This window comes from Acromyrmex echinatior, chromosome 3, assembly GCF_024713525.1.
Source record: "Acromyrmex echinatior isolate Ae372 chromosome 3, ASM2471352v2, whole genome shotgun sequence".
Taxonomy (NCBI): Eukaryota; Metazoa; Arthropoda; class Insecta; order Hymenoptera; family Formicidae; genus Acromyrmex; species Acromyrmex echinatior.
Genome location: NC_141854.1, coordinates 13,677,539 through 13,690,967, shown reverse-complemented (window position 1 = coordinate 13,690,967; position 13,429 = coordinate 13,677,539). Strand labels below are relative to the sequence as shown.

The following is a 13,429-nucleotide window of genomic DNA, read 5'->3' as shown; positions in this document are numbered from 1 at the left end:
AAATAAATTAAATCATATTTATTAATAAATTTAATGTAATTATGTAACATAATTTCAGTATAATTATATATATATTTTTTTGCATAATAATGTAATATTTATTAATTCAATTAATACTCCATAAGTATAATAAGAAAATACTAAAAATACCATATTAAGTGATGTTAAATATTGATGAAAGGAGGATTATCATTAAAATTTTTATTAAAGTGTAAAATGAATATTATAACATTATGGTCTAAATGTTCTTTGAAATGATCAATAATAAGTAGATTAGTAGTTGAGATTACATTCTCAAAATTTCTTTTACGTTTTTTTTATGTATTAAAACCGTATTATTAAAAAAATAAAATTTATGTATATATATGATACGTCATATTCGAATTTAGAAAACCCATTAATCATTTAAAAAGTTATTATAATGTAGGAAATTTTTTTTATTTCATGTGATATATATTTGTAATATATATGTTTGTGTTGTGCTTAAAACATTAAATATTAAATATTTTATTCAATATAATTATCACCCTGAAAATTATCATGCAACATCTATTTATTAGTCTAATCTAATTCTCCTCTTTATCTAATTCTACTTATAATTTTAATTTCTCTTGGGAAAAACTAATAAATTACATTCAATAAAAACGCTAATTTATTTAATTAATCAAATGGATCCATAGAGTATCTATACCAAAAATTTTTGATTAATTTTATTAAATCATTCTACTTATTTATTACTAATAATAAAACCGTTTTTAGAAATCAAACAATCGATTAATTAATAACGTATTAATTAAATAAATATTTTATCTACATTTTTCTATTACCTTTCTATCGTTTTATTTTTCTCTTTTTTTTCTTCCACTATTTTGTTTCATTATTTAGCAATTTTACACAAATCCATTTGTTACGTTAATTATAATTCATTTAATCACTTATGATATTTTTCCTATATTTTTCATTTATATGAAATAACAAATGATCGCGCTGGCATCGGAAAATAAAATAAAATACGTGATTGTCAAGAATTATTCAATTAAAATTATTTTTATTACATTTATCAAAATTATATACGGTAAACAATGTAGTAATGTAATTAAGTATTAAATAAACATGTACTTTTAATAATTACTATAAAAATATTTTGAAAGTTTATAGTTAAGTGTCTTTTATTTTTTTTTCTTGCATACATCTTTTACTTAGTATTATCTTTCAAGAATTTTTTATTATATTTTTATTTGTATAAATACATTATTTTAATTTATATAAAATATCTAAAAACACAATTATATAATATATGACTGATTTTCTAATTTAATAAAGATCTTAATATACGTTATATTTTTAAAAGTTTATATTTGTTTTATTTCTCTTAGAGATTAAACTATCGTGTAAGTTACGATATCCTAAAGTTGAAACGCAAATAGAAGTTGGATGATAACTTATCCTAAGCCTCGTAGGAAATGTGCAATCCAATTTACTGCTAGATAGTTTAATTCCAAATTTAATCCGATACTGAATTCGAATGACAGTTTGTGTCAAAAAGTTAATGAGACAAAAAAGTATTAAAAAATAATGTGTTTTCTTGCAATGCTTTTACCAGGTACATCAATAAACAACATCGATATAATCTATTGTCTTTTCGGAGAATTCAAAAATCTGACAAAAGCTTTTTTCGCCATTGATACTACGATTCTTTGTACCAAAAATTCGGCATTAAACTTGTTAAAAAACATAACAGAGAACATATAACATCGTATGTATTATTATTTAATTAACATCATTTAATATATTATTAAATGATGGCAAAGGATAAATTCAATTTTTAAATAGCTTAATGACAAATGAATCAAATACATTAAATAATTCGGTATCTTAAATTTTAATTATATTTAACAGTATTACATCTTTTGAAAACATACCTAGTAAATCCCTAATTACAGTAACACAAAATAATAATTTGACAGCATTCATGGATTTTAATACGTACGATTAATAATTACAATTTAATTAAATCTAATTTAATTTAATGTAATTTATAATTTCTATGTGAAAACTAAAATTAACGTAAAACTGTTTCTTTTTAAAAAGTCAATTTTATTATTTAAATAAAATTACATGAAGAAAAAGCTCATTATTTTATATATATATATATAGTAAATTTTGAAAATTATGTAAAATATATATAGACTTTGTGATTGATTGTTAAAATGTAAAACGACTGATAAAATCGTTTAAGCTTTTATGATTAAAAATTGAATAATCTCTGTAAAATATTACTGCAGTGATGACCTGGCCGCGTAGATACGTTCTCGCAAGCATATAAATACCTCTGATATTATTTTTCGAAAAAACCGAAATTTAAAGAAGTTATGCTCGACGTGTTGTGATTTACACACACTTCGCAGCCAGTTGGAAGTTCTATACAAAGTTTTTTTTATTCTACACAGAAATTCCCAGACAGGTGTATTGCGTTAAAAATACAATATTTACTTTTTATTTTAATTTCAAATTTAATAAGTTTTATCAACAAAATATCTTGGTTAGTTATAATAATTACAAAAGATATATATATATATATATATATATATATATATATATATATATATATACATACATATATATTTCTTCGAGCAAAAAATATTAGGTGTTGGAATTAATTCGTAGCGTTTTTTAATGAAAGAATGTTATTTATTTCACATGAGCATTAAAAAATACATTAATGAAAGTACTTCCCATCACTTGTAAAACGCTACGAATTAATTCCAACACCTAATAATATTAACACAATATATTTTGTTTGTTTTTATTACACGTATGACAGTGCGTGCTCATTATTAAAATGAAATAAATTTTTAAAAATAATTAATTTAAAAACATATAATTTAACATATAAATTGTGATCTTTTCTTTAGTTTAACTTAAAAGATTTTTTTTCTATTAAGTAATTAAATACAGAAAATGTGCTGGATTTGCTTTAATTAATATAAAATTAAAATCACATAAAATATGATTTACTTATCTACGTTACAATAATGTTTATAAGTTAATTGCGGAATTTATGCTTCTACAGTCATCATAATCTTTATAATTATTATAATTTTCAAATCCCGCTATTACTTTTAAATTTTTATTACTTTTGATGTTTTTTAATCCTCAGCATGTGAATTTTAAAAGGCAGCATTTTTTATGTAATTTATAGTATTGAAAGATTAATAACTTTTGCAAAATATTGTGTAAAACAAAACTATATTAAGATTAAACTAATTAACTTTTCAGTCTATTTGCAATATGTTTATTTCTATCCCAATCTAAAATTATAAAATTTTACTATATTAGCAAATTATTATTTATATTTCGTAATAATGTTAATATATATTAATAATATCTTATTTGTCAATAATTAATATCAATTTATAATAGAAAAAATTAATAAAAAATTAATAAACATAATAAAAATGTATGTGTGTGGGTTTATTTCTATATTTCCCAGATGTATGAGTAAAAATTACAATTAATTAATGTCTTTTCAATAAAAAATTTGTTAAAACATTTATTAATGTCATTTAATTTTATTATTATGCAGTAAAATTTAATCACACGTCAAATCATATCATACTCTTTATGTACATACGCGATTCTAAAAATGTTATCATTTCGGTTCTAATTAATCATTAGAGTTATCTGAACTACGAATACTAGTACAATCAATGATGAACGTAATGTCTTTCAAGGGTAACTGTGGAGAGAAATAAACCGTACTAAACAATTTAAGAATATTCTGCTGGTAAAATCGATTAGAAAAGAACTCAAACACGAATGCAATTCCATTGGATGGCGACAGCGTTTCTCCTTGAAATCATCGTCCGAGGTACAATCATTTGATCGCTTGGCAATCGATCTCTCTAAAAAAGGATTGTTTTAGAATCGCCGATATTTGCAATTGATCATGAATTTGATATATATTATACATTTATTGACAGAATTTCTTGCATTTCTTCTTTTAAGACAAGCATTTTTATACTTTTATTGAGAGTGTTAAATTTATATTTAACTAATAATTATAGTCTTCTAATAGAAGATTTATTTTATTTATATATTTAGAGTTCAATAATTTTTTACTTACGTAAATTAAAATATAAATAAATCTCATTAAAATCAATAATATTAGATATTTTAGATATTTAAACCAGATACTAAAAATACTTATAAATGAGCAAAGCTTTAGCTTTAATACTTTTTCTTATCAATTATCTCTATATATGTGAAAAATCTCTCAAACTTCTGAAGCAATAATATATATAAGCAATATAATTTTTTAACAAAAAATTACTTTCTATTAGTAATTACTTATTAGTAATATCTTATAGTAATTACTTTCTATTTTTAATTTGTTCAAATAAATTTTTTAATCTATTAAATACACTCGTCTTTTAAACCATTATTTTTCAATGACTCGCATATCCAAGTTTAAAATTTTAATTATAAACCGCTCCAAAAATGGCATCCTAAAAATCCACAAAGTATCACAGCACATATATAAAAAAACGAACACCATGATTCAACTTTACACCAAAAATAATTTTTTCTGCGTTCATTTCTGCGTCGCGAAAATGTCGGTGATATTGTGGAAATTGTCGTTATAACGCAAATCACACACGAAAACTTTGATTCATCTTGCTAGTTTGTCTCCAATCTCTTCATCTTCTAATTTCGCCCAATTAATGAAACTCGTACGTCGCACGTGTTTCGAAATAATTGAAGCACACGTCCGGTGCTCATCCGACGGAGTCTCGCGCTTAAATGACGACGCTCCGCACTGTCGTCTGTCTAGTCGCGACGACGCTACCTAACGTCCCACCCTCGTCATACCATCCCTGGCCAATCGGTGGTACACCTGCTTGGTGTAATAACTCTAAGAATACGAAACGCCAGCGAAAACACATTCACAATTTTATTCGATAAAAATAAACTCATTATAGTTGTTTTCATTCTTTCTCATCACTATTATCCATTCCTAGCCAATTTACGTAATTTTTATCGCAATATTTTTACTTGAATACCAAAATAGTTTGCTTTGTAATTTTTCGCATCTATATTTTTTTTATTAAACCACTAATCGATATTTAAATAAGATATATTTCTTTACACATAATCTGAATCTCATTTAGGGGTATACTGCGTAATATTCTATTTTTGTTCGCTCAGACTGTACTCGTACAATAGTTTACAGCTGAACCCCACCTTTGTCATTAATTATGTCATAATGTGGTGTTCACGTGATATGTGTATTTCTCCTTTTTTTATTAATTTTCGATCAGATTAGCTATCTTTTTATTAAATCAATTATAAAGAAGAAAATTTTGTAAAAATCTTTTAAATAATCTCTTTTGTTATAAATAATTTAATTATAATTTTTTTATCATCATTTTGTTATATCTAAGATATAACACGAAATTTCTTACTAAAAAGTAAATGGAAAATACCTAACAAGAAAATAGTCTGGAAAATTTACAAATGCTCGTGATGATTGCGAGAGTATTTATACTGCGATTAGACGTTACGACCCTCTTCGCGATAACAATGGTGTAACTCAACCTTGGTTTTCTAGATTAACGTGTGAAAATTCATACTTGTCTTGAAACACATATTGACACTGAATTATCATATTTTATAAATATCTGATAAAAAACATGTAATAAAAATGAATTTATAGATAATTACAGTGAACAAAGGTAAATTTACAAAGTAAATTTAAAAATTACTTTATCTTATTGATTTTTTTAAGAAAGAAATCTTAGTAATGCTTAAATTAAGTAAATATTCTTTTAGACATTATTTCATAAAAAAATAATTAAAAAATTTATAAAACATTTATTTAATTATTTTGTATAATAGAAACTAATAATAAATATTGAGAATAATAAAAAAATTATGAATAGTTCTTTGTAAAATCTACTTTTTTTCTATATCATAACCATTAAAATTAACAAATTTGAAATAATTTAGTTTTTCTTTAGAAAAGTTGATTATTATATTAGGTAATCATATATTTTTACATACATTATAATGATAGTGTAATATTACTTGCATACATAAGAAACTTTTTGGAAATTTTTATATTATTAATAACAAATCTAGCTTTTAAAATATATTTTTTTTAAGCTTACAGTTAAACACATCTCAAAATTACATTTTACTTGTGTGCTTGTCACATCGTAGATATGATTTAAACACAAAAACTTTTCACCATTCTTGGAAAAACGAACTTCCATTAAAAACATTAGAACAAACTCACGGAAGAATACGTTCGCTGAAAGAAAGCGACATACGAACTACTTTTGAATGAAAACTTATTGTTAAAGGTATAAGGTTATAGACATTTTCTTTATTCGTCGTTTTTCCTTTGTGACTTTTAAGGGACCATTAAATTTATACTTTTAGTCATTATAAAAAGTTAAGATTTTTAATGTAATACTTACTTTTTAAAGCATTTGATTAACATACATAGAATAATAATTATAAGTTAATAATTTATATTCCATTTAAATATTGAATACCACGTATTTAATAATAAAATTTTTGCCGTCTATTGCGCCATTTATTGAAGGCTATGTCGAAGCCATCTCGGATGTCTCTGATCGCAGGTCACGTCTAAAAAGAGAATGCCGCTACGCGAATATAGAGTTTAATTGAATTTGCAAAATAAAGAATCTTGTCATGCCGATAATGAGGTCATAATAATACACTCCACTTTATGTCAGAATTCAAAGATAATTTCTTTAACATAATTTCAAAGGAAAATTAATTTCTTACTAACAAAAGATTTATAAAAGTATTAAGATAAAGAAGATAAAGATACGAGAAAGATATAAAGATGAACTTTCCACAAACGAAAGTTATACGAATAACAAAATGCTTCTCAATTAACTTAAATAAAATATTTTACTGATAAAACTTTTAATTATATTCAAATTATCTAGATATTTAATACAAAAGAAAATATCTCTTGATTAGATTTAAAAAACAATTCAACAATTGAAATTTATAGTTAGCCAAAACTCTATTATTTTTTTTATAATTCAAGGATGTTCTGTTTAAGAGAAATGTGAATTTTTAATCTAAAAATATTTGTATTTTTTGCATTTTTAGATAAAATTTGTTAAATAAAATTTGTTAAGTAAAATTTATGGAAAATTAAAATGACTTTTAAATTTTTAATCAAAATGTTTATAAAATTAAGAATTAAATTCTGAAAACGCTCATTTGCTTTCAAATCTCACAATTTCGAATTCTGCACTTCTGTAAAATCATACAAATAACAAACAGTATCCTTACACATTACCTAACGTAGGGAAAAGACCACAAGTATTGCATACTAACTGCAACAGCAATTCTGTACATACAAATTGTCTACATGTAGACCTACATATGAACATCTGAAGTACGTAATCAGATAAAGTACATTCTTGAAATATAGCTTCAATTACATACTGTAAACATTTCTGCTTAAAGGTAAATGACGATTACTTGCTATAAAGATATTTTTGAATGAATGTAAATTATTTATTTCTATATTCATGTTGTACTTATTTTTTTTTTATTTTATTTATGTCCATTTTTACCAATGTAGATTAACTTTAATCTCTAAGCTTAATTTATTTTTTTTTAACTCATAGAACTAAAAAATATAGAAAGTAAGTTAAACCAAGATTAAAGACTACATTGGTAATAGTGGGCATTGACATAATCAGTTATTTTTGTAAAAAAAAAGTTTCTTTTTTAAAATAATTAATTTTATAATGATATTGTTACATTATCTTGTAAATTTAGTAATTTAATAATAAGATTAAAGCATTAGTAAGTATAATAAAAAAAATACATGTATTACATATACAGATAATTTTAATTATTTAATAATTTGTATTTTTATTGACTGTATCGTAATAAGCTATACATGTAACTTTATTATTAAAAATTATATAGGAAAATTAATATAAAAAAAATTAAATTAATATAAGATTTTTTTAGACAAACATTTAAATTCTTATTCTTACTATCTATTTTTCTATAAAAAAATATTATTTTATGGCTTAATGAACAAAATAATTTTTCTTTCCAGTTCTATCTTTTACAAAAAGAACTTTGATCCATCGATTTATTTTTAGATAATCATTATCTGCTTCTTTTTATTTATTCTTCTATTTGATTCAAACTTAAGAATCACACTTATAATAAAAATCATGACATTATAATTGAGAGCAATTCTACTATTAAAGCAAAGTTGTAAATTGGTCTGTTTTGAGTATCAATAATTATAAACTAGAAATTGTACATAATCTTTGATATCTTAAAAAATTCTGTACTTAAATCTTCTATATTATAAACGTGTTGAGATAAAGAACTAACAAGGACACTCACATAAATATTTTACGGATTTTTATCAGCTTTTGCATGATTATTCTTGAACACCAAAAAATAATCCCTCTAAAGCAACAAATTGCATTTTTGCAATAAAAAACGAGTAATTTTTGTATATATGAATATTAGAAAAATTAATTTTTAATGTACATATATTAATTTCTCGTTATTTATTTACAATGCTCTCTGGCAAAATGATACACATGATGGATAGTAATTGTCGTAGAAACATGCAAAGCATACTATCTTTCTATACTATACGCACCGAATAAACGTTGGTGTTATGCCACGATCACATTTACTAATCGTACTTCTATTAAAATACACGTCTTTAACATTCAAAGAAGTGCAAATTACTCGTTTTTTTAAATATCTATCGATTCTTCCAAGTTTGAAAGCGACCCATCGTCGTGATCTAAAATCGCGATTTTCTTGAAAAATACGCAGAGGTGTAATTTATTGCTCTACAGGTATTATCTTTTGGTACCCCAGAATAATCATGCAAAAGTTGATCAAAATCCGTGAAATACTTATGCTCTTTTTGTAAGCTAAAAATCGCCAAAAGTTGCAAAATTCCAGCTGTTATAGGAGATAAACAATATTCATGATTTCTAATTAGAATTTCAAGATCTTCATCTTTTTACAAAAGAATATCAAACATCGCGAAAAATTTTTTTTCAGAAACCGGATATGCTGCTAAAATTTCGCTTACGGCATCGTTTCTAGCATCGTTTCTCAAAAATCTATTTTAAAAAACACCTTGTATGGTTCACTGTAACTTGTTGCTATAAACTAATGTAATTTATAAATTCACAACCTTACAAATTGCACAACATTAAAGGGCGTTTCAGCTCAAATTTGAGTCACGTTTAGTGAATAAAAACGAATAGAAATTGGAACAAACTCAACGAATTCGTATCTTTCTTATGCATAATGTATATAGCTAAATATGCATGAGAAAGAAATGGATTCGTTGAGCTTCCTCCAATTTCTTCTCGTTTTTACTCGCTGGGAAAAGCTCAAATTTGAACTGAAACGTCGGATCTACTTAATGTTGAGTGACTTTAAGTTTGTATATTTATATGTGAATTTATAAATTATTAAAATATTTTTATTTTGAAACTGTGCACTTCTTATCTTGCTGATTCCTTTTTTAATTTTGACTCTCCTTCATACTTCTATCACACGAATTCTCAGATATGTTTCTTGACAGATATGTTTCTTTTTTTGGCTTCATTTGATCTTTCTAAACTAAAGTTTAGTGCTAATAAAAGAATATATTTCACATAAAATTAAATTAACAATGTCAAATGTTTCAGCTTTACATCCTCAATAAAAACGAAATTCAGTATAATAATGTAAAATTAAGATAAGGCATTGCCTTTAATCAAACTCAATTTTATAGATTTTTATATTAATAATTTATATCGTAAATAATTTCATATTTTATTAAAAAAATATTTTTATTGTTATTTACATATATTACACATTCCTCTGCACAAAATCTATTTTTAGAAAAAGTTACGACAAAGTTTATCTTCTTTCGTGAATTATTAATCGTGTAAATTCTCTATGTATGCAATACGCGATATATACAAATTATTACAAGGTTATCTAACTTCCAAACTCTATTAAATAATATCACATTAGATAATACCACAAGAGAGATATATCACAAGGGATATATCACGAGGATATATCACAAAGTCATAAATGGACGGTCATTTAACTTCATAAGGAAAGTGCCCGTTACGAAGGCTTTAAATCCTGAAATTAACTTTAAAACCCTTGCGCTTTCAGACTCGAATTAAATTACATTTCAATGTTATAAGCCGATGTGATGGTGTTACTTCTAAGAAATTGTGATAAATATCAAAGTAAGAAAAATATCAATTTTTATTCTTCGAGGAACACTATCGTGTATCATTTATAATAGTTTAGCAATTCTTTCGTTATTTTTTAAATAAATATACCTTCGCAGTAAATTCGTGATAAGTATAAATTAGAAGTTTCATCTAAATAAGTAAGGTATTAATTAAACCTTCACACTTTTACTGAATGCGATATTTATTTATAATTTTTAAAAATTTATAATTTTGCACAATTTTTTTTTATTAAAAAAAATCTAAGCAAATATTTGACGTCTAACAATAAGTAAAAATTTGACAAAAATTATTTGTAGCCTAATAGAAAATAGTATGGTTAACAGTTAATAATTTTTATTTGCGACGATTGTTTAAGTAATAATATTAAACAAAATAAACAACAAATATTTCTATAAATAACAATTAAAAGATAATTTTTATTTATTTCTCCGTTTTTAATCATTTAGATGTAAAAAAATGTAAAAATTAAGAAAGAAATTGTGTATTTTTTATATTATTTAAAAATATCTCTTTTAACTTTTATTTTTGTTACATCATATATAAACTAATACGAAGAATAAATTTTGCTTTTTACATCTTTATAAAAACAGAAAAATTTTATTTAAAAAACTTTCGTTGGAATTGTAATAAAGAAATTTGCTTATAAAATTTATTTTACTACAAATTTTTAATATTTTTGATACAATATTTTTATGAAAAAGTTACCCATCGACATAGTATGTCTATGCGATTATTATCTCATGATTATCAATTTCTTTTTATCATCAGTTGATAAATTATTAATGCATAAATTAGATAATCATAAAGGTATTATTGTTGAAAGTCTCGTAACGGAATTAGTTCTGCAATCTATTAAGTGAATTCGGTTAGACTAAAAGTGATTAAAGAAATTTAATTATTTGTCGATTATCAACTTTAGTATAACGATCTTTATAAATTTATTTAGATTAGTTTAGATTTAAGCAAAAATCTACAAATGTAATATATCATATAATGATTATATTTAATATATTATGTAATGATTATATCATAATGAATTAATTTGAATAAGTACAATCTATGAAATAAATAAGAAAATACAAATTCGAAACTTGACACACTAATTTATTGTTACCATCTTACTAGGTAATACCACTGCGGGTAACTAATGCTCAATTGATAAAATAAAAATATCAATTACTAAAACTATGTAATTACAAACTTCTATAAAAAAAAAACTAAATACGTACCAAATATTCAATAGTTATATTACTAAAAAATAAAAGCCTTAAATGTTAATGCATCTTTAAACTATTTTTCTCTCGGAGTTACATACTATGCATATCTCTGCAGGCATATCTTAATCCATGCCATGATGCTTTCTAGGTCGACGAAGGTACGGGTGACGCCGCTACCAATAACACCGTTGCCCAATTTCGTCAATAATACGTCGTGATGTTATATAAAAGTCAAACGTCGACACTTACATAACGCGGAACGTTTGAGACGCGACGAAGACAACGGGTGAGTAACACAACGTGTAAATCGCCAATCGTGTAAGCAAAATATTTACACGCTCATGTAACCGGCTCTTATGCGCGCGAACGGCTGCGCCTTCTTCTAGAATGCTACGCTAAGATAAAAAGTGCCGTTTCGTAATGCGAGAGTTGTTTCAAAGTCAGCAGGTAAGTTGGTTTTGTAAATAATCGGTGAGATTTGTAATAAGAGCTTATAAGGAAATAGAACAAAAGTTCGAAATTAGAGATGGACAACAAAGACATCTTTTAGTGCCATTCAGGACTGCAGGAAATAATATACGTGCAATGAAATACGAGATGATGAACAAAAAGGCTATTGCAAAGGATTACTTTCAGATGTATCAAATGACAAATATAGATAAAGCTTTCTGGTTCAAAATAATTAGGATATATAATTAAATAGTATTATACTATTATATATAAAAAAAAAGTTTTGACAAAAGAAGGAGATAATTTCGCATGATATATGAAATCTGTATCAGATTGTTTAATGGAAACTATATAAATTATGAAATTATTTTATTTAACTCTAAATTAATCCTTTGAATTTTACAAATTTCTACAAATTAATCATTTTCTATCATCTCGCAGAAAGAGCAGAAGAGCTTATTATTGAGATCCTTAGATCTATCAGAATAAAGACAAAAAAAGCCAACAATGTTATGAAAACTAATTTGCCTTTCAAATAATATTTAAATTATCCGTATTCTCAAAATCAATTAAGTAGCTATTACAGAATTGTATATTTAGGATGGTGTATATGTTTTTATTTTTTTATTTTTAGAATAAAATATGCAAAATAAAATAGTATTTTGAAATTGTTTTACTAATAAATGATAAAGAAAAGAAATATTAATTATTATATACTCTCTAAGACAATTTCACATAAGAATTCAAATAAAAAAAGATGTTTATAAAAAATTTCATGTATTTTTATAATTTTATATATTTTTATATTTAGTTATTACTGACCTTTTCTTTATTCATTTGGTTGTTAAGAAAAATCGTTATAATAATTCTTTTCTAAGATTGGATGTACAATTCTAACTTTTTTTTCTTTAAATAGAATTAGGCATACTAAATGTATAAATGGCAATCATATCGTTTTCAAACTACTTTTCGCATAGAATTATAAATATATTAGTAAAATATTTCTTTCAAATAATAATTCTATCTTTCTTATATAATTTTAATATTACAAATAACATGTGCTACTGCTGTAGCAGTTCAAATTATTTCGTAATCAAATTAATTCTCATAAATTCAAGACACATACCTTTAATACGAATCTAAAATTAAGAAAGTTATTGAATTCTATTAAAACTTAATATGTGCATGTGTGTATGTGTGATACAAGAAAAACGTAATATAATATATAAGAAATTGTGTAATATATTATAAAAACTACCTTATTTCTATACGTAAACAACATTTTTGTAATATCTTAGCTAAATATAGATCTACAAATAATTTTTGTCCCATTAAAATAATTGTGTAGGACGCTTAAATAAGTTGCTAGAATGTCAAAACTTTTTGAAATATTGCACTATCATTATAGTTGAGCATTTTACATAACTATTCTGTTCAGCAAAATTATTTTTATAT

The 13,429-nt window shown here is 24.0% G+C and overlaps 1 long non-coding RNA gene across 1 annotated transcript; it reads right to left on the bottom strand.

The window, feature by feature from the left end:
- Positions 1 to 3,523: 3,523 nt before the first annotated feature.
- Positions 3,524 to 5,029, bottom strand: LOC147910264 (uncharacterized). Its single transcript, XR_015544510.1, has 2 exons — positions 4,378 to 5,029; positions 3,524 to 3,905 (listed from the first exon to the last, which is right to left on the bottom strand). It is a non-coding gene; the product is annotated as an uncharacterized LOC147910264 (long non-coding RNA).
- Positions 5,030 to 13,429: the final 8,400 nt, after the last annotated feature.